General features: G+C 44.8%; 2 long non-coding RNA genes across 2 annotated transcripts; one reads left to right on the top strand and one right to left on the bottom strand.

Moving 5' to 3' along the window:
- Positions 1 to 4,735: 4,735 nt before the first annotated feature.
- Positions 4,736 to 7,716, top strand: LOC133042748 (uncharacterized). The gene is made up of 3 exons (XR_009689569.1): positions 4,736 to 5,374; positions 7,174 to 7,373; positions 7,660 to 7,716. It is a non-coding gene; the product is annotated as an uncharacterized LOC133042748 (long non-coding RNA).
- A 51-nt stretch (positions 7,717 to 7,767) lies between these two features.
- Positions 7,768 to 19,176, bottom strand: LOC133042746 (uncharacterized). Its single transcript, XR_009689568.1, has 3 exons — positions 19,021 to 19,176; positions 9,162 to 9,934; positions 7,768 to 7,875 (listed from the first exon to the last, which is right to left on the bottom strand). It is a non-coding gene; the product is annotated as an uncharacterized LOC133042746 (long non-coding RNA).
- Between the last annotated feature and the right edge of the window lie 5,467 nt (positions 19,177 to 24,643).

Below are 24,643 nucleotides of genomic sequence, written 5' to 3'. Positions count from 1 at the left end.
ACCCAGAAACTTTCTTAACCACCTCACCTCAAAGTAGAACCGAGAAAGGAGGCCAGTTCTCTGTAAGAAGCCCAGAAAGGGGGTCTCCAGTGAGAATATGAGTGCTTTTATCAGGAAGATGCTTTGGGCTATAATGGAAAACCCCAGCCCCATCGAATTGCACAATTATTTAACACATCAAGAGGAAAGGAAGTGGGGCAGTTCTGGAGTTGGCTGATTCAGGGGCTCATTTTAAGCCACCGGGTACCCCACTTCTTCCCACCTTTCTGTTCTGCCTGCTCAGTGCATTGGCCTCTTCCTCTGGCTGGTTCTCTGGATGACAAGATGGTAGCCATCCCCAGGCATCATATCATCACAGAACAACCTTTCTCAGGCAGAGAAAGGTACTGTTTATGCACTGTGTTTCTTATTATCGGGTAATAAGAACATCTAGTGCCAAAGTCCACTCAGTAGCGTTCCCCTGGTGTTTTATCACAGGACAGGGGGATGGGAGCATCAGGGTTCACTGGGGTCTGTGCTTATCAACTGGGACACTGGAGCAATACGGGAACGGGTGTGGTCTATTGTTTCGATGATTCAAGGAGGGCCATGACCAGTAGTGGTTAGAGATGTAAAGACAGGAGATGGTTGATGACCTACAATGCATGAGACACCTATTGTTGTGACCTTGGTGAGTTTTGAACATTCATACAGGTGAAGAAACTGTTCAAAATACCAGAGCTAAAGCCTAACTCTTTTTTATTTATAAACCCAAAGCATTTTTAAAAACACAGTGTATTTTCTAGGAAAGCAATTACTGGATACATCAAAGGAACACTGAGCTTTGTTTTGTTTAGAACTTTCCTGAGAGTTTGTTCTCCATTCTGGAAAATCACATTAGCAATGTCAGCACCACTTATGGAATTTTCATCTCCCCTACAGCAGACCTGTACGGGCCTGCACTGCCAGCTGCTACAGTCACAGTGATTCCGGGTATCGGGCACCTACAGTGTTGTTAACTCATTTCTTCTACTGTATTCCCACTGAGCATTAGCACAGTTGAAAGACTTGCTTTTTTATTGTAAATTATTTTCTTTTTAATTCCTTGTGCTTTAGTCAGTTCAGGTAGTTGACTTATCAACATGAGAAATTTATTTCTCACAATTCTAGAGGCTGGAAATCCTGGTATAGAGGGATAGAGAGCTCCCTGGGGTCTCTGTTATAAGGGCACTAATCCCATCCACGAGGGCTCCACGCTTAGGACCTAAGCACCTCTCAAATACTCCCACCTCCTAAAACCATCACTTTGGAGGTTGGAATTTCAACATATGAATTTGGGGGGGATACAAACCTTCAGTCAATAACACTTTGTAATATGGTTACTGAATATTTTGAAAAGATATGTACATAATATATTATCTATAAAATTCACTTCAGTGTTGTAAAAGGGACATTATAAAAATACTTGTCATGAAAAGAGGACATTGGCTTTGGTAGGATGAGAGTCACTGTTCCCAGCCCCTGAGACAGGTGTTCACTGTCATTGAAGTGGACGGGATGGACCTCAGCAAGTTCCTCTTAGGGGTGTGATATTTTTTTCCTTTATGCTCTTCCTTTTCTATATATGAATGGGCTTTGTGTTACTTTTATTTTTTATTTAATTTTTTAGTTGAAGGATAATTGCTTTAAAATGTTGTGTTAGTTTCTGCCATACAACAACGTAGGGGAAAAGGTTATCAAAGTAAGTTAGAAGAAATAGTTTTTGAATAAATGCCCATGAAGGAAATAAAAAATATAAAAAGGGTATACCAGGTAATGAAACATCTGCATGAACAGTAGACTTTGGACCCTGAGGAGGCCTTAGGAGGTGTGGTCAGAAAGTCAACACCAGATGGTTCTGGAGGAGTTGATTCTGAGCTGTTATTGTCAGAGAAATCCTAAGAGAAGAAACTTTGCTATTAGTTACGCTGGCGATATTTCACTCATTCACTTAAACTGTTCATTCAAGAAGTGCTTTTTTGTACTAGATTTTGGGAATACAGGGGCTTCCCTGCTGGCTCAGACGTTAAAGTGCCTGTCTGCAATGCAGGAGACCTGGGTTTGATCCCTGGGTTGAGAAGATTCCCTGGAGAAGGAAATGGCAACCCACTCCAGTATTCTTGCCTGGAGAATCCCATGGACAGAGGAGCCTGGTGGGCTACAGTCCATGGGGTCACAAAGAGTCAGACACAACTGAGCGACTTCACTTTCACTTGGGAATACAGAGATGAGTAAATCACTCCTGTCCTTAAGGATCCCGCATTCCTATTGAGGAGCAGATATGTGAACAGTTACAGATGTAAAAGGGGCCACAGGAGAATTTGTGAAAGGGGCCAGTGGGCACTCCAGAGGAAGGCAGGCCCTGTGTCCATCTGACCACCATTTTATCTTAGAGCAGTGGTACCCACTTGTCTGCTCTTTCCCTCACACCTATCTTTGTTCACATGATTGACTCCATTCTTAGGGCCTAACACATGAGGGTTGGAAAAATTCTACAAAGAAAAGCCCAAATAAACCACTTGAAGAAGATATCAAGGCAGAATTGATGTTATCATGCAAACTTAGTGCTTAATTTGGCGCTAGGGCCAAATGTAGCTAGCTGGTGCCTTTCCATCATGACAAAGTCCCCTACCTCAAACCGAGTAATTAGCTTTCTTTGTGTTCCCAAAGGGTAGACTATTCTTTGTAATTTCCCATATGGAGCCGGTGGGGGCAGAAATGTAGAGGCCTCTGCCCAGACCACAAAGAGGATCAACTGTCAGGACAGAAACAGCATTCCATGAATCTTATCATTACATCTCAGATATTAAGAAACTATCACTAATTTGAGGAGAGACAGTAAGAATAAACTTGAGGCCACTTAAGATTTATCAAAATGTGGTTCTATTCTCCAGTCTTTAGGTTCTCTGTAAAAGTCCCCTTTAATTTGCCCATCTCTCAGGTCTATAATAAAAGAGAAGTTGCATATAGGTTCTGATTAATTTTCATCATGAGAGTCAAGTCTTGGCTTTCAGGGTGAGAGTAGGAGAGGAGTGACTTAGGTGACGAAAACCCACAGATAGCACAAACACCCAATTTAACCAGCAATTTCAAATCCTCCTCCACTAAATTTTTTTTTTCTTTTTTCATCAGAGGTGTAGCAAGGCTCAGCCCACCTTTTAGGGCTGGATCTAACAATATGTGAACTCATCAGAAGGCAGTCAAGTGGGTGCAAGAGAAACAGTGAGAACTGGGGATTGTTGGCCTTTCTGAAATTGCACGTTGACCACCCTTCCTCACTCTGTTGGTTTCATTTAGAAGCAGCACCAGATTGGACTGCAGGGAGATCCAACCAGTCCATCCTAAAGGAAATCAACCCTGAATATTCATTGGAAGGACTGATGCTGAAGCTGAAGCTCTAATACTTTGGCTACCTGATGCGTAGAGCTGATTCATTGGAAAAGACCCGGATGCCGGGAAAGATAGAAGGCAGGAGAAGAAAGGGATGACAGAGGATGAGATGGTTGGATGGCATCACCAACTGAATGGATATGGATCTGAGCAAGCTCTGGGAGATTGTGAAGGACAGGGAAGTCTGGCCTGCTGCAGTCCATAGAGTCAAAAATGATGGAATGACTGAACAACAACCACATCAGCAGTGTTGGTTTAAACTGGGGGCTGTCAAGCAGAACTTTTAGAAAGACCAGCTTACTCTCTGTTCACCACTAAAACGCAGCTCACAGATAGAGGAACCTCTGTGTAAAATGGGCTTGCAGTGACTGCAGGCAGGATGACGTGACAGAGCAGAAGCTGAGCTCCCAGAGCAGAGCTTCCAGTCTAAACTCTACCAGTTTCAGCTTCTGATATGACTCAGACTCAACCCAACCTGTAACCGTCACCATGTAGACTGCCTTAGGCCCAGCCCTTCCCAAAAGGCTTCATGAGGCCTCCCAACTGCCTGCCAGTCAAAGCTGCACATGACCTAACCTGGGTCACACCTCACTCTCACTACTCTGCAAACCACAAATATCAACCTCTGCCCAGGGTTACCCACTGGCTTCTGCATTTACCTCACTTCTTGCCTTTCCTCCTGTCATTCCTTAAACCCCCTTCTCTTGCTAAAAATGTAGCTATTTTCTCAAGGTCCAGCCCTTCCATGAAAGCATCCCTGTTTTCCCAAACTCAAAAGTTATCATTCTCTCCTATGATAGCACTTTATCAGTATATCTTTTATGACACTTACCACATCATGCTTTCCTTTATATCACAGTAGTTTATGTCCCCTATGACTTTAATGTTCTTCAAAATGTGGGTCAGGACCCACCAGTGAGTTTTGAAATCACTTTTAGTGAGTCATCACCTGAATTTTAGAAAATGAAATAGAATAAAACAGAAGATTTTAGAGTGCACTTGTAAAAAATAATTCTCACTTTGGTTTTTTGGTAAAAAAAAAAACTTGGAAGTCACTGCCTCACTTAGTAATGTTTTCAGCTTCTATGTACAGAAAGCATCCAACCAGTTTAAATAACAAAGGATTTATCAACTTATATAATGAGAAATCTGGAGGTAGGGGCAGCTCTAGGTTAGTTTATCAGTAACTTATCAACATCAAGGACCCAGATTTTTGCCATCTCACTAATCCTTCCAGCTATCTACCCTCATGTTTGTAAGATGGCTGCAGGGGTTCCTTGCATCACAACAACATCTAAAGGCAGAAAAAAAGGAGCTTATTCTTTGGATCTCTTTTTATCAGAAAAAAAAACTTTTCCCCAGAACTTCCCCTAACTCTTAGTAGATCTCCTTCTGTTTCTCTTTGAAATAAATTGAAATAAAATGAATGGTATGCCTAGCCAAGTGTGGCAAGGAAAATAAAAATTAGTTTCAAAGAGGATCAGAGCACCTTCCTGATCAGCACTTGTCTGATCAGAAATATGGGGAAGACTAATGAATCTGTGGTAGGCAAGCAAAGAATCTACCAGTCCCACACAAGGTACTTCAGGGTCAGACCAGGGTCCCATTCTCTTCATATTCTCTGCAAGTCTTGCCACGCAGTAAGTCTAGACAGTCACCTCAATTTCCAGTGGTAAATTAAATCAATCACTTTGCCTCAAGGTATAAATATTCATGGGCTACATAGATCAAATATCCAATCTGAGATACCAGAGGCATTCTGTAGACATGATTTGCCAATATATAACTCACCAGAGGCTAGGGGTTTTCTCTGTCTTAATTTTTCTACTGAATTTTTAAACACAAAGGGCCAGACTAACAGCACGGTACTTTGTAATACCATTTAAATAATAAAACACATATTTGTCACCATGCAGATGGCAACTGAAGATCCCACAGATGGAATTGTGGCTCTCTGGAGGAGATGGTAAGCGTGTGACAGTGGGTGTAGAGAGACGGCTGTATGGGGTGGAAAGACATTACATCATCCCAGATACGGGCTTTCTTTGGGAACCTGGCAGGGTTACTGCTGAATCACTCGGCTAGGCAAATTATTGGCGTGTGAGTTGTACAAAGGTCCCTGTAATTAAGCCCTTGTTCCACCACTCTCCTTGGCATCTTTCTGCTTATATTGCCATTTAAGGCCAGACTTGAAAATCTGAATGCATAAAATAATTCCCTCTGTAAGAGTCAGTGTCTTAGAGCATGGAGTCAGTTTTGCTTTTTCTCCTCTCTTGCATGCACACATATGTGTACACACACACACACACACATCAAACCACAGGTTCAGGGGACTTTGGACTGCAGAAGGCTTTTGTCTCTGAGATGGTTAGAATCTTTCTTTGTTCCTATTATAACTGCATGATTCTCCCACCTGTCTAGTAAATAAGACTAGCCTTGTGAGTTGCCTTGCAACTCCTTAAAAAGTACACTTGAAATTAACACAATATTGTAAATCAACTATACATCAATTTAAAAAAAAAGGCAAGAAAAAATGGAGGCCTTATATTCTGGAGTAGCATAGCAAATCTTTTCTCATCTGCTGGGCCACAGATGCTGTGAGTGCATCTTGGCCTGGGGGCAGTAGACATGGGTTCTAGTCTTGGCTCTGCTACTAACTGGTCATCTAGTTGTTTTTCCTTTTTTTAGGGAAGTATTTATTTATTTATGGCTGTGCTGGATCTTCGTTGCTGCACACAGTCTTTCTCTAGTTTCAGTGAGCAGGAGCTAATCTCTAGTTGCCACACGCAGGCTTCTCATTGCAGTGGCTTCTCTTGTTGCGGAGCACAGACTCTAGGTACACGGACTTAGCTGCTCCATGGCATGTGGAATCTTCCTGGACCAGGGCTCAAACCCGTGTCCCCTGCATTGGCAGGGGGATTCTTAACCTGAATCACCAGAGAAGTCCTGTTACCTGGCTGTCAGGTTGCACTGGGGCTGTGGGTGCTCGTCCTGCTCGGCCCGAGCTCACTAGAAGTTCCACACTCAGTTTCAGGAAAGTCCTTGGCTGGCAAACTGAGTGGTGTGCTTGCAGCCAGAACATGAGATGTCCAGAAACTACAGAGAAACGCTAAAGATACGACCATAGAAACAAGTACCATCACATAGGGCTTTCACATACGTTATCTCATTTGATTTACTCCCTCTATCAACCTTATAAGGTATTTACACTCATTTTAAATGAGATTCTAGAGACCATAGACCATAGAGATTAAGGTTGGTGCCCAGGAACATTCTTTTTTTTTTTTTTTAGTTAATTATTATTATTATTATTTTGACTGTGGCTTGTGAGATCTTAGGTCCCCACCCAGGGGTGGAACCTATTTTCCCTGCAGTGCAAGCGAGGAGTCCTAACCGCCCGACCGCCAAGGAAGTCCCTCCCAGGCACATTCTTAAATGTGTTATTTAACAGATGGCTTGGGAGAACTTGGAAAGGAAGTGGCAAGTACACAGAACCACAGGCCTGCACCCTCATTTCCCTTTGACAGCATTACCCCGTGACTGATACGAGCCAGGATGTACTGAGTGCTTTCTAGGTGCCTTGCACTGTGCTAAGGTTTTCAACACACTTAAGCTTCACACAAAAAAAATCATGGAGTGGGTGCTGTTAAATTTATAGATAAGGAAACTAAGCCTTAGAGAAAGAAGCAAATTTTTTCTGGTTATGGCTATCCCACTTTTCCTCCTGTTTCCCCGCCGCCCCCCCCCCCCCAACCCGCACTGCAGTGTGAAGACGGGAGGAGAAGGGGACGACAGAGGATGAGATGGTTAGATGGCATCACCAACTGAATGGATATGGATCTGAGCAAGCTCTGGGAGATTGTGAAGGACAGGGAAGTCTGGCCTGCTGCAGTCCATAGAGTCAAAAATGATGGAATGACTGAACAACAACCACATCAGAACCCAACTAGTACATGTATTTCTTTGTAAGTATACATATGTGCTATTTGACTACTAACATATTACTACGGTAAACACTGATAGTGGCACCCGATGTCCATCCTTCCCCACTTTCTTAGTGTAGCATTTCCTAATGGGCACATGGCATCCTACAGTAGACTACATGTCCCAGGATCCTTTGCAACTAGATGTGATCACATGACTAAATTCTAGCCAATGAATTGTCAGAGGTGTCAGGTGCAATTTACAGGAAGTGTCCTCCATGAGAGAAACATGCAGTTCTTTCCTTTTTTTCTCCTTCCTGCTCTCTAGAACGGGAACAGGATGGCTTGACCATAATCAACAGCCTTGGACAATGGAGTGGAAGCCACACACTGAAGAGGTGGAGCAATCAGAAAAGATACTTTACCAGTTCTGGGTGGCTCACCGCCAGACTCCAAGTGCATGAGAGAGAAATAAACTTCTTTCTTGTTTAAGCCATGGTGTTTTGGATATTTTCTTCTTTCTTAATCTCGGTCAAATCTGATCCTACATGATAAAATTTTATGTTATAATACACATACCAAAATGTATATAGCAAAGAAGAGATAAAATAAATGGAAGTTCTAATATTCCTTGTACCCCACTGGACAGAGTTTCACATACCTCTAGGGTGCATCCTGCCCCCCTTCATTTTAGAACCCTCTGGTCCCCTTGGCCCTGGCCCTGGTCTCATGGTGCCCCTGGGGTTAGGTGCCTTTGGGAGGCTATTTGCCTCCTCTCCCTGAATACACTTACCTCTTTGAGGCAGGAGCCCTGAGCAAGCCCTCTGCACCACCTTGCTCAACTTGGGCAGAGTCCCTTCCCGGCCCTGCTTTTGCTACCTGCTGACTCTTCTGTGTGTGCTTCTATCATCCAGAGTTTGCTTTTGCAATGGGGAAAGCAGACCAGAAAATCTGATGGAATTGACAAGATGAGATACAATCTGAACACAAAGAAGTAAGCAATCTGTAATTGTCAGGGAAAAAGACGTGCCCTTCTAACCTGCTCCTGCACCACAGAATTTGAGCTAACTGGCCTGGTTCTGCAGGGAAGGAGGGGGGAAGTGCAGAGGTAAAGAGCTTTGTTGTTCTAGAGCTTTCTCTGAGGGCACGGCTTTCTCTTCCCTGGAAGGCGACAGTTGTGGGAGCACGCCCACCCCACCCCACCAGACATGGTCAGAGTGAACCCAATTCCAAAACTCTGAGGCTTGCGGGTCACAAATCCCCATCAAGGCTGGGCCTGGGAAAGGCGACCCTACCGGGTCTCTTTAGGATCTGGGCGAGTCCATACTCCCTCCTTCCACCCCCTTGAGGCATCAGTGTCCTGATTGTATCACAGCTTCAAAATTCCCTGACTCATGCCATCCTCGGATTTTAAAAGAGCTTATTCAAGTGGTGTAGGCTGTACGCTCCACCCCGCAATCAACTCAGCAATTCAGTACAGCACCCGTGTGTGTGTGTGTGTGTGTGTGTGTGTGTGTGTGTGTGTCCAGAGAAGGGAGGGACTGGAGAGGGGGAGAGGGGCTCCTGAAACCAGAAGGAAAAGTGCGTGAGGAAACTTGCGCTGCTGATCTCATTAGGAAAGGGGTGAATTGGAGCCCCAAAGAACAGCTGGCCCAGACCCCTAAGTGGGCAGGTCAGAATGGGGAAACCGCTGCGCAGGTTTGCTCAGGAAAAGCAACCATGCTGGGGAGGAAAGCATCTTCTCTCCCGATCACAATCTGAGCCTGCTGTTTTCCTGCACTTCTAGGGAGCGATATACCATGTGATTTGCTAGTAACCATGGCAACGAACCTCATTCCTGTTAAGTGTAAGGAAAGAAATCCCACAGAAAGAGATCTGGGCAGGCTGGTTGTCCTGTGCCCAAGGGCAGCTCCACTCCAACTCAGGTTGTTCTCCATTACTGCTGCCGCAGTTGTTGTTATGTTGTTGAGGAAACGACAGTGATTCGCTCTCTTCTGAGCGGGAGACACTGGCTCGTTTTCCTTCTCATCCTGATACTTGCATCCCCTACTTTGGAACAGTCTCGGAAAACGAAAGACAAAAATAACACTCTCTGAAGGAGAGGATGCTAATGCATGCTGCGCTTTCAGAGATGGGCTTCTCTCTGTAAAGCGTGCACCTCCAGTACGTGAAGCCTGGAGGCAGTTCCGCTCGCTCCCCTGGTCGCAGAAAGAGCACTGAAAAGGCCGGGAGAGCGAACACACTGCTCTCTCCCGGGAGAGGCCGGAGGGGTGGTCGGTGCTGGGGAAGCCTAAGCGGCAGTGGGCGGGGTGAGCCGACCCCACCGCGGGCACTCGCCACGCCCCCCACTCGCAGGCTTACGGGAGGAAGTGGTTCTGATCTTCTTTGTTGCAAACGAAGGACACAATCATCATTTGGGGAACACGCACTGTTCGATGACGCAGCATCCAGCAGCCGAAAGAGGGCTGCCCGGTGATCGGAGCGCACCCGGTGCCCCCTCTGAGCTGCAGCTTCCGTCTGCCTTTAGGAGGCCGGCTTGCGGGCGCTGCCTTTTCAGTGACCTTGAACAAGGCACTTCGCCTCTCCGGTGTCAGTTTCTCCATCTTTAAAAGAGGCAGAGTAATATTTCTGTAGCCTTTCTCACTGGGTTTTGTTTGCTTGTTTTTAATAATCTCCTTGGCTAATCTAAAGGGAAAACAGTTTAAAAAACTATAAATCTCTATCTAGTATCATTATCATCTTCATTGGTGGAAATGTCCATTCTTAAAGGATTCTGAAAGTTGGAATGAGTAACTCATCAGGTCAAAAAATTACAGTAGTACAAAGCTATAGATGTAGCTTTGTAGGGTTTTTCAAGATAGGGTTTTTCACTAATGTTTCATGACTACAAAGCAAATTGCACGTTGCATGTCATCCTAAGGAATTACCCCACCTCCCCCGGTATGACAGTTTCCACTTTACAGATGAGGCCCAAATTCACATAGCCCATGACAGAGCTGGGATTCACGTCCTGGCCTGTCTTATGTCCGAGTTTAGGGTCTCACCCACTGCTGGGGCCTTGTGCTGGAGTAAGTTCACTGAAACATTCTCCACACTATTGGAATTAAGTTAAGAGGTGCTTGTCCATTCACAGAGCAGCATGGTTGCGGAGGGGGGGCGGGGGGGGGGCGCTGTTTATAAAGGGGGGGCGCCTGCCTTCCTTTCTCATCTGGGGGGTACTCATTTGTCACATGCTGACATGACCATCTCTTGGCTCCTCATGGAAAACTCCAGTAGCTAAAAGCTGACCTCCTGGGATCCATTGCCTGGTACTGGGTAACCATCTGGCTTGGCCATGTTTGGTCTTCCAGAGTCATCCTTGACTTTTCTTACCCTGCTTGTGGCCCGAAGCCTCACCCCTGTGGACCACGTGGTTGCGGCTACACACTGGGAAGCCCCTGCAGGAGAAGAGTGAGGCCAGGTGTTTGTTCTGCTCCTGGTGACTGCAGGTTGGCCGCTCCTCTCTTCCCTTTAGGAGGTATAAGGACTCCCAGCTGTCACCAGCTCCAGGGACTGCACGATTCCTTGGAGGGTTCTTTCAACTCTGCTCACAGTTTTATAAAATCCCTTTATTAGACATGCCTCCATTCCTCAGCTTGAGGGAGCTAATCTCTTCCCTTCTGGGCCCCTGCCCGACACAGTAGGAAAACAGTTCCTCCCTCCTGGGACTGCAATGGGAATGAAATGAGCCAGTGCATGTAAATGAGTGAGCTGTGTGCTCTGAAAGGGTCAGCCGGTGAAAAAAGGGATGAACTCCTTCCCTGGGCCTCCTCTCCAGGGGGCAGAGTGGCCAGCAACCGCCCCAAATGGCCTGCCGTCTGGCTGTCCAGGAGCTCAGCCTCCATTCTTCTTAAGCGGTCACTGGTTTGCAGTTGCAAACAGTGGACACTAAATAAGCAGAACTCGATGATTTATATGATGGGAAAAAGGAAACAAGAGGATTATGCTCACTGGAGGTGAAAATGAAAAGTCAAATAAGCATATAGAGTGGTTATTCATTTATCCTAAAAATATTTATTAAGCACCTGCCATATGCAAAAGATGTAGCAATAAATAATACAGACTTGGCCCCATTTTCTCACAGAGCTTGTGCTCCAGGAGGGGAGAGATACAGCTAACAAAGGCTACTGAAACATCTTTTCCTTTTAGTTGAAATTGTGGGGACTTCGCTGGTGGCCCAGTGGTTAGGGTGCTGCGCTTCCACTGTAAGAGAGCTGGCTGGGGTATTAAGATCCTGTTTGCCACGTAGTGTGACCAAAAAAAAAAAAAAAAAACACAAAACCAAAAAACCCAGAAAACAAAAAACTTTTGTGGCAGGAGGAGGAATGGTGATGAGGGAAGGGACTGTCCGTTGAATACTGTGCCAGGGCCTGGGTGAGGCATTTCATTCGCATCATCTCATTTAATTACATAACAAAGGGTAGAGTTATCCTTTTTCTGCAATGAGGAAGCTGAAACCCAGAGTTTATTTGATTTACCAAGGTCAACAACCATTCGAAAAAAGCACCTGCCTGCCCCATCCCTACTTTTTAAGAATTTACAGATAGTGGGAGAGAGAGGTATGCAGATAGCTATTTATCAAACACTGGGTCAGGTATGGTGACAGTAGTGTATTCAGGGCAAAAAGGGAGCACGGGATGGGGGGGAACTTCAACCTCACAAGAGATGTTGGGAAAGACTTCAGGAAGGGAAGGCCTCAGCTGAGTTCTAGAGTTGCTAATAGCCAAGCTGGATGTAAGAGAGAACAGGAGCTCTCAGGCAGAAGGGGTGCCATTAAAAAAAAAAAAAAGAAAAACAGACTACAGAGCAAGGACTATAGATGGAGAGTTGTAGGCAAGGCCAAGGCTCTGGTGGAATTTTATTTTGTATCAAGAAACGTGGACTGCAAGTCCTATACCTTATCTTCCAGGTAAAGAGTTCAAACAAAGGAGTACATGGTCAGATCTGGGTGTTAGATAGATCACTCTGGCTATTAAGTAGAGGACAAATTTGAGGTGAACAGGAATGGGAGTAGAGAGAGAGAGACTTTTCAAGAAGCTTAATTGTCATCAAGGCAAGACATGGTAAGACCCAAAGGAGGTCAAAGGTCCAAGCCATGGGAAGGAGGCAACGGTTTGGAGAACTTGTTTAAAAGGTAAAGTGTCAGAATGCAGTGAGCGATTGGTTTTATGATACAAAGGAGGGAGAGGGGGGCTTCTTCCCAGTCTAGGTGGTCGGTGGATGGATGGCTGGGCTACCAATTGACATGGAGAATGCATGAAAAAAAGCAGATTTGGGAGGCAGAGACATGATCGCTATTGTCTTATTTGTCTGGCCCCTTTGTATTTCTTGCTCCACGTTAATGCAATAACAGATCCAAGAAGTAGAGAGCCATGAGCTAAGCTAGCTGCGTCAAGTTCATTCCCGGAAACTTGAGTCTATGCAGCGACCTGGTTCTCGCCTCTAGACACTGGGTTGTTCAGTGATTCCCTGACTCTAGGAGTTATCTTGCAATGCTTCCAGTTAATCTTTTCTATGCATAGGCTAGTAGGGATCACTCCCTGTTGCTTATAACCAAAGAGCACTAAGGAGAGATCAATTCAGTTCTGGATACCGTGGGTTTTAGGCCCGTGTGACCGCCACGTGAAGACCAGCACCTCCAGGAAATATGAATCAGAAGGGAAAGTTCTGGGCTGGGGTTATCAGCGTATGAATCGGGATTGAGACTAGGAATGAATCAGAGCGCTGAGAGAGTGTGGGAGCGAGAATACAGGTGGGCAGAGGGCAGCAGCCAGGAGAACAAGAATAAAGGCTGGGAGAGGAAGAAACAAGAATTTAAATGGTCAGAGAGAGCCCAGGAGAGTGTGACTTCACAGAGACCAAAGGAATACGAGTTTAAAGAATGAATACTTGAAGATTTCACATGTAAGCAAGGGACCAAAGGAAACAAGGGGCTGAACTTTGACTTGACCAGTGGACTGTTGATGATCTACGGGGTAGCATCCTTGGAGGGAGGGTAAGACAGAAGCCAGACGAGTGAGGGTGCAGAGCACCAGGGGCTGAGGGAGAGGAGGTGGTGCTCTGGGAAGTTTTAAATGAGAAACTAGATCTGGAAACTAGATACGAGGGGCAGGGTCAAGGGAAGGGTGATTTTAGTAGCTTTAATCAGGATTGGCCGACCCAGAGACCATGCTTGCTTTAAAATCTGTCTTTTTGGGACTTCCTGGTGGTCCAGTGGCTAAGACACTGTGCTTCCAAAGCAGGGGGCCTGGGTTCCACCCCTGGTCAGGGAACTAGATCCCACGTGCCCAGCTCAGACCCGGTTCAGCCAAATAAATAAATAAATATTTAAAAGCAAACCAACCAAAATCTGTTTTCCTGTGCTCAGAGAGAATGGGGGTCTGCCTGGTGAGGAGAGCCCCAGCACAAAGAATATTCTTTTCAGGTTGGTGCTTCTGCCTGCAATCAGATGCCCCTCTGAGCACGAGGGGCTGAGGACGTTTGGAAAGCTGACAAAAGGACAAAAGCTGGTGGATTTCTTGTGCCTACTTCCGGCCTGACTTGGTTCTAGGTAGGCCCCAAACCAAAACAACAACTAAGTGAAGAAAAAGGGGGAAAACTCAATTTGCTCTTGTATATTCAAATTTAAAATCCCCTCTGAACTCACTCCCCCAACCCCCATCCCTCAACACCCCCCCACCCCCGCCCCCGCATCAAATTCAGGGGAAAAAAACACAACCCAAACCATGCCTGGGAAATGAACTCATATTAGAGGGATAGTCACTGCCCTGTGTTAGCTGAGGAGTGTGTTCCTCAAAGAAGCACAGCTTGGCAGGTCCTCTGTGCTAACGCTTCAGGTAGACTTTTATGGGTAAAGAATGAATGAAATAGAGTTGAGCCAATGACAAGAGATTTTAAAAAATCATTATAAAATTCCTTGCTATCATAAAATTTATATATGCTCATTGGAGAACCTTTGGAAAATACAGAAAGAGCTAAAACAGCCTGAAGCCTCATCCCCAGGAGGACCATCTTGGAATACTTCTTTGTAGTCTCTGTATCTAGGAGCAGGGCCAGTTTTTGAGAGCTGTATTTATGGACAATCCACTAATGTCAGTTGCTAGGCTGTTTCTGGAGTAACTGTACAACAGGATCCTACCCACAATGTGTGTGTGCTAAGTCACTTCAGTTGTGTCCAACTGTTTGTGACCCTAGGGACTGAAGCCCACCAGGCTCCTCCATCTATGAAATTCTCCAGGCAAGAATACTGGAGTGGGTTGCCAAGCCCTCCTCCAGGAGATCTTCCCAACCCAGGGATTGAACCTATGTCTCTTAGGTCTCCTGTGTTGGCAGGTGAGTTCTTCACCAATAGTGCCACCTGGGAAGGGAAAAGGATGACAGATGCAAGGGGAAAAATGGTCTAGTGTTAACATCTATGGCAGAACATAGCAAGAGAGAAAGGCTGAGGATGCACCAGAGATGGATCTGGCAGTTGTCAGAATCCCTCTGGCAGTTGTCAGAATCCCTCCGCACCAGACACATTGCTCTCACATCCCAGGTGTGTCTTGCTTTAAGAAACCCAACGTCCCACTCCCAATTTCCGTGTCTGGGGCATCACTTGTATTTCAGTTGCTGTGGTAGGCTGGAAGAAGAATCCAACCTTCCCCACTGAGGCACAACCTAAGGCACTGCTGTGTGATGCTGCAGGGCCTCCTGGTAGAGCTGGCCTACTTCCATGCCCCATTGTTTTTGGACTTGGCCACATGACACGCCTGGGTTAACAGAAACATTAGTGGGGGTAATGTGAGCAGGGACTTTAAACATGCTTTTATGGCTTGGCTTGGTCTCCAGTACTTCTGCCATCTGCCGCAAGACAAATTTGCCTACTTAGCCTCTGATCCCAGAATGAGGAGATACTTGGAACAGACCTGCACCCAACTGGCAGTTTGGAGCCGAGTTTATTCAGTTCCAGCCATTCCAGAGAGTCACAGCCAGTCTTCACATCCGTAAGCAATAGATAAATGCTTTTTGTTGAAATGCACTGAGATTACGGGGCCATTTGTTACACAGCGTTTTAGCAGCAGACACCTGACTGCTCTAAAGGCTCAGATGTGTAACTTTAGTCATCTCCCACATTTGTATTTCCTTTATCCTCACAGCTATGCCTTGCCAAGCCCTTGTAGGCTTCTTTGAGTCATCTTCCAGATTTGTTTTCAGATTTTCACTCCACTATCCTTCATCACTTAATCCTTGGCTTCCCGCAGAGGCTTGTTTTTTTCAGAGCTGAGGCAGTCCGGCAACTCAGAGCTAAACTTGGTGGTGTTTTAATAACCAGGTTTAACCTAGGGCTCTGGGACAGTTCTCTCCCCTGCTTTCCATAGCTTTTAGCTTTTATCTTTATGGGATGGTCCCAGGGATCATGGGTCATTTTAGTTTAATTCTTCTCAAGTCATTTTTTAGAAGTAACAAATATAAACTTCTCTTCACATTAAGGCCAAATTTCTCTCCTTGATTTTTTAAGCCCTGCTATAATGTGGCCTCACCTCATCCATTATTTAACACAAAATAATAATAATAATACTTAACACAACACTTATTCTGCACCAGACATCCCTTTGTTTTTCATGTTGTATGGGTTAAGATTAGGTTCAGGGCATGGAAGCAACCTAAATGTCCATCAACAGAGGACTGGATAAAGAAAGATGTGGTACATATATTCAATGGACTATTACTCAGTCATAAAAAGGAACAAAACCGTGCCATTTGCAGAGATCTGGATAGACCCAGAGTCTGCCATACAGAGTTAAGCAAATCAGAAAGAGAAAAACAAATATTGCATCATATTGTTTATATGTAGAATCCAGAAAAATGATGTAGGATGTCCCTTATGGTCCAGTGGTTAAGAATCTGCCTGCCAATGCAGGGAACATGGGGTCGATCCCTGGTATGGGAGGATTCCACATGCCGCAGAGCAACTAAGCCCACACGCCACAACCACTTAGCCTGAGTGCTACAACCACTGAATCCTGAGTGCCCTAGAGCCTTTGCTCTGCAACAAGAGAAGCCGCTGCAATGAGAACCGAGCTCTGCAACTAGAGAGTAGTCCCAGCTCACCACAACTAGAGAAATTCTGTACACAGCAACAAACAGCCAGTGCAGCCAATAAATACATAAATAAAAATTGTTTAAAAAAAGAAAGAAAAACCATACAGATGAACTTATTTGCAAAGGAGAAATAGAGACACAGACATAGAGAACAAAGGTGTGGACTCCCTTGGTTTGCAATACTAATTGGCCACCAGTGGACTCTGCTTAGTTGGGGGAAATGCTAGTAATTTAGCAGATGTGAAATGTCTTTCTCTGGCAGAACACAAAGCAACAACAGGTGTCCACCAAAGGGAATGCTTTTTATTGTTACACAAATTATTTTCTATCTGAGCACATATAAATCCAGAGAACAGTTGCGTTTTCAAAACAAACAGATTAGATAACTTTGATGAAATGAGTGGAGCGGGGGTGGGTGACTGGGGAAAACAAAGCACATTATTTTAGAATAGGGTAGTGCTTTTACGGAATTTAAACAGAAATGAAAATTAGGACAGAATGAGGAAGAAAAGAAAAACACGTTCATGAAGAAAATGCCTTCTTGGGAGCAGAGCCTATGGTGATGCTCATTGTTTCATGGAGGAAGAACTGGGCTCTATTTCCTGAGCTTGGGAAAAGGCAGCGCTACCCGTGCCTGGCAGGCAAAGCAAGGGCTTTCTGGAGCCCACCCTTCTGCATCCCTAAGGTGGCCGAGCTAATGTGCTCCCCACATCTGTCCATCCTTGCCCCCAGCCGCCTTCCGAGAGGCGCACACGTGTACAGCCAAGCTCTGTTCTCTCTTAACATCTGTTCCTTCCAGCGCATTCTCACTGCTCCCACCCTTCTTTTCCCACGCCGGGGCTAGTGTTGCTGTTTTCTGACAGTTTATAGGAAACTTTCCTCTCTATCCTGGCTATAATGACACAGTTACTGAGTCTTAAAGGCTGACCTTTTATCCATCCTCCTCTATGTTAATTCTTCTGACCGTTTTTCTTGACCATTTTCAGAGGTGGAGAATTCTCGCAAGACGGCCTGTTCCTTCTTTAAGAGTTCTAGTTTTTTCTTTTAAATCCAAATAGATGTTTCTGATAACTTCCAATCAGCTGAGATAGAATTAATCAATCGACTTTCTCTTTTAGAGTTTTTCTTCTCATATGGAATTCTTCTTTTTCTCTTGTAGCTGATTGTTGTCTTCCCAATATCTATTTTCTCCTTCAAAAATAATGGTCTTAGCTGGGCATGAGGCAGCCAGTGAAAGACTACATTTCTCAGACTCCCTTTAAGCTGGGTGTGGTCACGTGGCTGAGTGCAGACCAGAGTGATATGAACAGAAGCCATATAAGCAACTTCCTGTAAGGTCCTTAAAGTGACTGACTGGTACATCTTGGTCTCTGTCTCCCTTCCTTCTGGCTGGGAGTGGTGAGGCTGGGGCAGTCACCATGGACCTACAAGTGGAAGCCTCCTATTGAGGACAGTGTGACGTGGGTTGAACCACTTGCCACCTCAAGTATAGAGAGAGAAATGAACTATCACTGTGGTAAAGCCTCTGTATTCTGGACTCAGTTGCAGCAGCTTAGCCTGTACTCAACATTCAAAAAACTAAGATCATGGCATCTGGTCCCATCACTTCATGACAAATAGATGGGGAAAAAGTGGAAACAGTGACAAATTTTATTGTCTTGGGCTCTAAAATCATGCAGACAGTGACTGAAGCCACAAAATTAAAAGACGCTTGCTCCTTGGAAGAAAAGCTATGATAAACCTAGACAACATATTAAAAAGACATCTTTGCCAAAAAAGGTCCATATAGTCACAGCTATGGTTTTCTAGTAGTCATGTACGGATGTAAGAGTTGGACCATAAAGAAGGCTGAGTGCCGAAGAATTGATGCTTTCGAACTGTGGTGCTGGAGAAGACTCTTGAGAGTCCCTTGGACAGCAAGGAGCTCAAAGCAGTCAATCCTAAAGGAAATCAACCCTGAATACTCATTGGAAGGACTGATGCTGAAGCTCCAATACTTTGGCCACCTGATGTGAAGAGCAGACTCACTGGAAAAGACCCTGAAGCTGGGAACAACTGAAGGCAGAAGGAGAAGGCGGCAGCAGGGGATAAGATGGTTAGAAAGCATCATTGACTCAATGGACATGAATCTGGGCAAACTCCAGGGGATGGTGAAGGACAGGGAAGCCCGGTGTGCTGTAGTTCGTGGGGTCGCAAAGAGTCGGATATGACTGAGCAACTGAACAAGCCATGCCTTAATCTCCTCATGTCCATTTAAGACAAACCTACTCATTTCTCAGACAGGAATGTGCCTGTGCATCCTTTGACTCCAAAGCCTTTTGATTTATCTCTTGTGTTGGGCCTTACACTCTATCTTGTACTGCACCAGTCTCTGCACGAGTTTTATTTGCTCTATGAAGCTCAAAGAGGACAAAGGGCCAAATCTTAAACATCACTTTGTATTACACAAAGCCTAGCACACTGCCTTCACCTGACTGGTTGTCAAAAAATGAACCAAATGAATGCATAGATTGTTCTTCAGTGTCTGTGTGCATGATGTATTACAACCAAATATAGTCATACTTACATAGAGAGATTTAATAACCATATCCAAAGACAGTGAGAAAAGATGTCACTGTTATGCTGGAGAATGAGGTGCCAAGCTGGCAACCTACTGGTCTTCATCCCGTCCAACATTTGTATCAACAACTGCAATGAAATAGTCAGCATACCCATCACACCTGTGGATAACACAATGGGAAGCCAATCAAGTAGATAAAGGAATCAAGAATCAAAAAGATTTGTGCAGACAAGAACAATGGATGAAAATTAATATATGAAGTTCTGAATTATCAGTTTGAAAATGGGTAAAAGGGAAGAATGGGAGAAAACTAGCTTAATTAAAGATTATATTTTTTTAAAGGCTTAAGGATTTTATTTGACTGGAAGCCCAGTATGAGTCAAGAATACGATGTGATGGCCAAAAATTTTTAGTGCAATTCTGGGCTGAATAAATTTACTCAAGAACTTAGTAGGCACTTACGGACTGCCTACTAGGCACAAGGTGCTGTGTGGGAGATGAGGATGAGGAAGGGTGGCCCCTGCTTGCGAGGAGCTTCCAGAGACGTGGCACGTGTCCCACCCACACCGCTAGGTAGAAAGCATTTGCTGCTGCGGGAGCAAAGAGGTGGGAGCTGGTACAAGTTTGACGAAAGGGGAGTAGCTGAGTTTAGCTTGAGTGTGGGCTCATGAAGAGCACGGAGAGCCAAGGGAGGAGCTGGGTACCAATCTGCAATATTCCCTCTGTGCCAGGCTAAGGAGATTGGGATTTATGTGAAAGGAGGTGGCAACTGAAGGATTTTGCAGGAAAAAAAGAAAAGATTAGTATTTTAGGAAGATTTCTTTAAAGCAGTCTGTTAAGCAGATTGGAGTGGGGAGACACACAGCAAATAAGAAAGGGAGGCATCTCTTTAGAGCCTGTCTTGTTCAACATCTTCATTTTATAGTGGAGAAATGGAGGCCAAAGGTTTAAGTCATGAACCCAAAGCCACACAGGGACCGCAGAGCCAGAATCCAGGAGGGGGAGAAATTTCTTGGATGTTGGGGGTTGGGAGGGAAGGAGGAGAGGCAAAGCTACTGCATTTTAAGGACAGGGACACAGGGATGACAGCAGTGGGATTCATGGACGTTGGAAACACGAGGAAGAACAAGTTGGAGGAGTCCCATTTTGGGTGGATCCCACCTTAATAAAGGGCTTCCCTGGTGGTTCAGACAGTAAATAATCTGCCTGCAATGCAGGAAACCCAGGTTGGATCCCTGGGTCAGGAAGATCCCCTGGAGAAGGGAATGGCAACCCACTCCAGTATTCTTGCCTGGAGAATTCCATGGACAAATGAGCCTGGTGGGCTACAGTCCATGGGGTTGCAAAGAGTTGGACACGAGTGAGGGACTAACGCTTTCATCTTAATAAAACTGGAATGTGTCCAGAAGATAGTAACTAGAAAGAGAATCTCAGGAAGGTATGATAGAACTGCTTGGTGGTGGTGGTGGTTTAGTTGCTAAGTCATGTCCGACTCTTGTGACCCCATGGATTGTAGCCTGCCAGGCTCCTTTGTCCACGAGATTCTCCAGCAAGAATACTGAAGTGGGTTGCCATTTCCTTCTCCAGGGGATCTTTCTGACCCAGCAATCAACCCCAGGTCTCCCGCATTGCAGGCAGATTCTTTCCCAACTGAGCTATAAGGGAAGCCCAATAGAACTGCTTAGTCTGGAGAAACCTGAACTGGTTGCAAGGAGCAGAGTTGAGCAGATTTCTGGGGAGACTGGTGGCCGTCTTCACATCTTCACAGATCTTGAGGGCTCTTACAGAACACTTGTGAAATTGCCTCTTAATTAGCATGATACCAATGTGGGGGGGGGGGGGCGCTGTTGAGTGGCAAGGGTGTGGGCTGTGGAAAGGGCATGGGCCAAATGATTGCGGCAAATCCTCTCTGTAAAGCACTGTAGCAGGAGCAAAGTCTTTGCAGTCACACAGACCTGGGTTCTGGGCTCAGCTGTGAGCTGTGTGAGCTTGGGCAAGTTGCTGAGCCTCTCTGTGCCTTAGTTTCCTCAGATCCAAAATGAAGAAGCTAGATTGGAAGACTTGAGAGATACAGTCTAGATAGAAAATTTCTTGGTATTAAAAATGTGGCATACGTGCATAAAATAAACAAATGCAAACTTTAAGGTTATCTTATTTGGATTTTGCTCCTGAACCTGTACTAATATTGGTGATGAGAACAGCCAGCCTGCTTCTGTTGCACTCCACGATGGTATGTAATGATGGGAAAGAGCTGACATGTTCACAAAAGCACTTTTCTCTGTGGGTAGGAATGGAAAATAGTCCCATTTAGCTGATATCACTAATTTTTAAAGAAAACCATATGAGCTGAAGAGAACTGAAGATGAATGTGGGAGCTATGAGTCAACCAGTGAATTTCAACCACATTAATTTTACATTATAAATGACACAGTTTTAAAATTTCTTAGATTTTATAAAACATGATTTTTCTCTTAAAAAGCTCATCAAGATACATGTCAATACATGTTAAAAAAAAATACTGAACATTTACTCCCATCCTAACACGTCTTCAAAACAATGACTATGCTCTTAGCTATTTTTAATACAAAATCCATTTTCTAGCAGCCTTAAAAACTGACAGCAATATGTTTTGTGAAAACTGGCTTTTATTAAAAAATAGTCTTTGTTATCCTCGTGTGGTTTTTTTCCTTTTCAAATTGTTTCATAAGAGATAATGTTGCTTAAAAACATCCAGCATTTCCATTAGACAGGATATATTCAAAAAGCTTTTAGATAAGCCATGTTTATACATAGTTCCTTTAATCTTAGATATCTAATTTTTAAATAGCAGAAATAAGAGGTTGCTTTTCTTTTTGTGGTAGAATCAAAGTGGCATTACAAATTTTCAGGTAGAGAACTACAATATAAGGTAGAGATTATATAAGAGAGAGCTGAGCTTGCCATTCTCACCTCAAAGCAAAACAAGACCCAGAGGCAGAAAAGAATTTCAAAGCCTGATTTAGAGGATTGTGGAAAATGCTTCTATCAAATCAAAGTTTGGGACAATCTTGAACTGTGGCAAGAAGAACAGAACATTGTTAAAAATAGATATTCCTTCTCTTTTAACCACAGGCAGTTCTGCAACATCTTATACTAGCAACACAGAGAGATTAGACCCAGTTTTAGTTCATTCTCAGCCACTTAACTGTTCCCAGCCTAGGTCTTTTTCCATCACCAAAATGGGGGTGATGTTACTTATTCACTGCCAGGGTGAGCATGAGGCTGGCATGAGACCATGCATATGAAATGCTCTGTAAACCACACAGCACTTCACATACAGGGTTGTCCCGGTGTGGGCGGAATCCGTCAGCTCACCGTCTTGCTACCAGCCTAGAAAGGACTAGGAGCTATTGTCTAGTAACACATGTTGTCAGTGTCAAAACTGCAATCAGGATTCAGTTTGAAACAGAAGTATTAAGAGGAAAAAAAAATCTGCTCTGCCCATTGCAACAGTGATATGGTGCCACTTCCTGGCACAGACCTCCCACCCAAACTAATTCAAGTTCCACACAGGTAGAAAAACATTCGCCACGTGGACCTAAAGGACAGAACTGTTTCTGGCGTTGGCTTTCTTTTTTTCTTTTTTTATTTTTTGGTAACAGAAAGCAGAATTCTCTTTGTTTAAAAAAGAATAGTGAGGGAAGGGGAGTGTACGTAGGTTTGTTCAAATGCTCGAGAAGGCGGTTTAAGCAGCTGGAGGAATAAAGGGAGGAGCATCAAGGAAAGGATGTGCAGCGTCTAAGGGTGGAAGCAAAACCCCCAGGGATGGGTTGCAAACGCCTTGGTGACACGTGAGGCAGGTAGTGACGACAAGAGGGCAGAATGCATGCATAATGAAGACGCGCTCATCGAAAACAGGCTTCTCTTTTTAATTAGCTTTGCTGCTGGGAGAATCTCCTCTTTCAAGCTCCTGATCGATCATTCACCCAGCAAAACCTTATTTGTGGTCCTTGCCATGTCCGAGGGGGGCCCTTGGGTTGGCTGATCGGGGGTGGGTCAGTAACTGGACCAGAGTCCCCAGGAGGAAGAGCTCCTGTGATAGGGAAGAGTTCCCCCTCAAAAGGAAGAGCAAGGGCGCACAGCCTTTATGATGGTGACTTAGATACTGGAAGCCAGATGTCATTCCTTGGATGAGGTAATGATTCCTCCCTCCCTGGCCCGCCCACTCCCTCTTCTGAAATGCTCTATTTTCCAGGAATATGCTGGAGAGACTACTTGTTGTTCCCCAATGTCTGTTCTCTTTCTCCCTCTTAATAGGATCTCTTTATACTGGTTGCCCAAAATAAAGGCAACATCTCCCATCTTTCCTGGGAGGCTCGTGCAGAAGTGCACATCTGGAGAGGGGTACGCCCTGCCTCTCTCCTGCCCGGGGACAAGGATGTAACCATCTGGACCAAGCAGGTGAGGGCCATCCCCTAGAATGATGAAGCAGTAAGACAAGGGGAGCCTTGGTCTCTGACATCTGGAGCCACCACGTGAGTCCTCGGCGGCCAATCTTCAGACAATAAGACAACAGTAAACCTCCATATTGTTTAAGCCATTGAAACAGTAGGTCTCTGTTCAAGGCAGCTGAACCAATAGTCTAACAAATGCACCTTCTTCAGCTTCACCTTCTTACTCTGATGATTTATATTTAGAGAATTCACTTAACTTTGTGTACATCTGGGGTAAAGACATTTTTAAAGAACCCAGCAGCTCATCAATAAATCTGGTTTCCTCCAAAAATATTCCAGCAAATTCACGTGATTGGAAAATTGGGCTACTTAAGAGGGGATAAAAATGGTGTTTTTCACTGGAGACTGGGAAGCAAACATCTCTAAAACATCTCAGCTACACACATCTGCAGAATGCCCTTACAGCCTGTCCGCTCAGTGACGAGTTGGTGAGCCTGTGCAGAGATGGAGAATGTGGAAGCACATGCATGATAGTCAGCTGAGCCCTGAACACCTGTAGGGGAAGAGAGTTCAACTCAGTGGAGGTGAAATGGCTCTCCATAGTTTCTGGATAGAACTGAGCACAAGTGAGACATCAAAAGTTAAAGCTGAAAAACAACAGCTGAGGTTGGACTAATAAGCCAAAGCCAAGTCTGTTATATATTATTTTACAGTGTTAAAGAGAGAGGGAGAGGTTTTGGAAAGGAGCAAAGTAGAAGAACAGGTGTTGGGCTAAGCCCCCACCATATATGTATATATACGTGTGTGTGTGTGTACATATTATATATGTATATGTATACGAATGTATATATATATGCAAGACTATATACATATAGACATACATATACATATATATGGGGCTTCCTGGTGGCTCAGACAGTAAAGAATCTGCCTGCAAAGCAGGAGACTTGAGTTTGATCCCTAGGTGGGAAAGATCCCCTGGAGAAGGGAATGACTACCTACTCCAGCATTTTTGCCTGGAGAATCCCATGCACAGAGGAGCCTGGTGGGCTACAGTCCATAGGGTCACAGAGTCAGACATGACTAAAGCGACTTAGCATGCATAAACACATATATATATATGGGGCTTCCTGGTGGCTCAGATGGTAAAGAATCTGCCTGCAATGCAGGAGACCCAGGTTCAATTCCTGGGTGGG

Source organism: Dama dama, chromosome 21 (assembly GCF_033118175.1).
Source record: "Dama dama isolate Ldn47 chromosome 21, ASM3311817v1, whole genome shotgun sequence".
Taxonomy (NCBI): Eukaryota; Metazoa; Chordata; class Mammalia; order Artiodactyla; family Cervidae; genus Dama; species Dama dama.
Note: the sequence above shows the minus strand (reverse complement) of the source record. Positions and strands in the feature narration are given on the sequence as shown.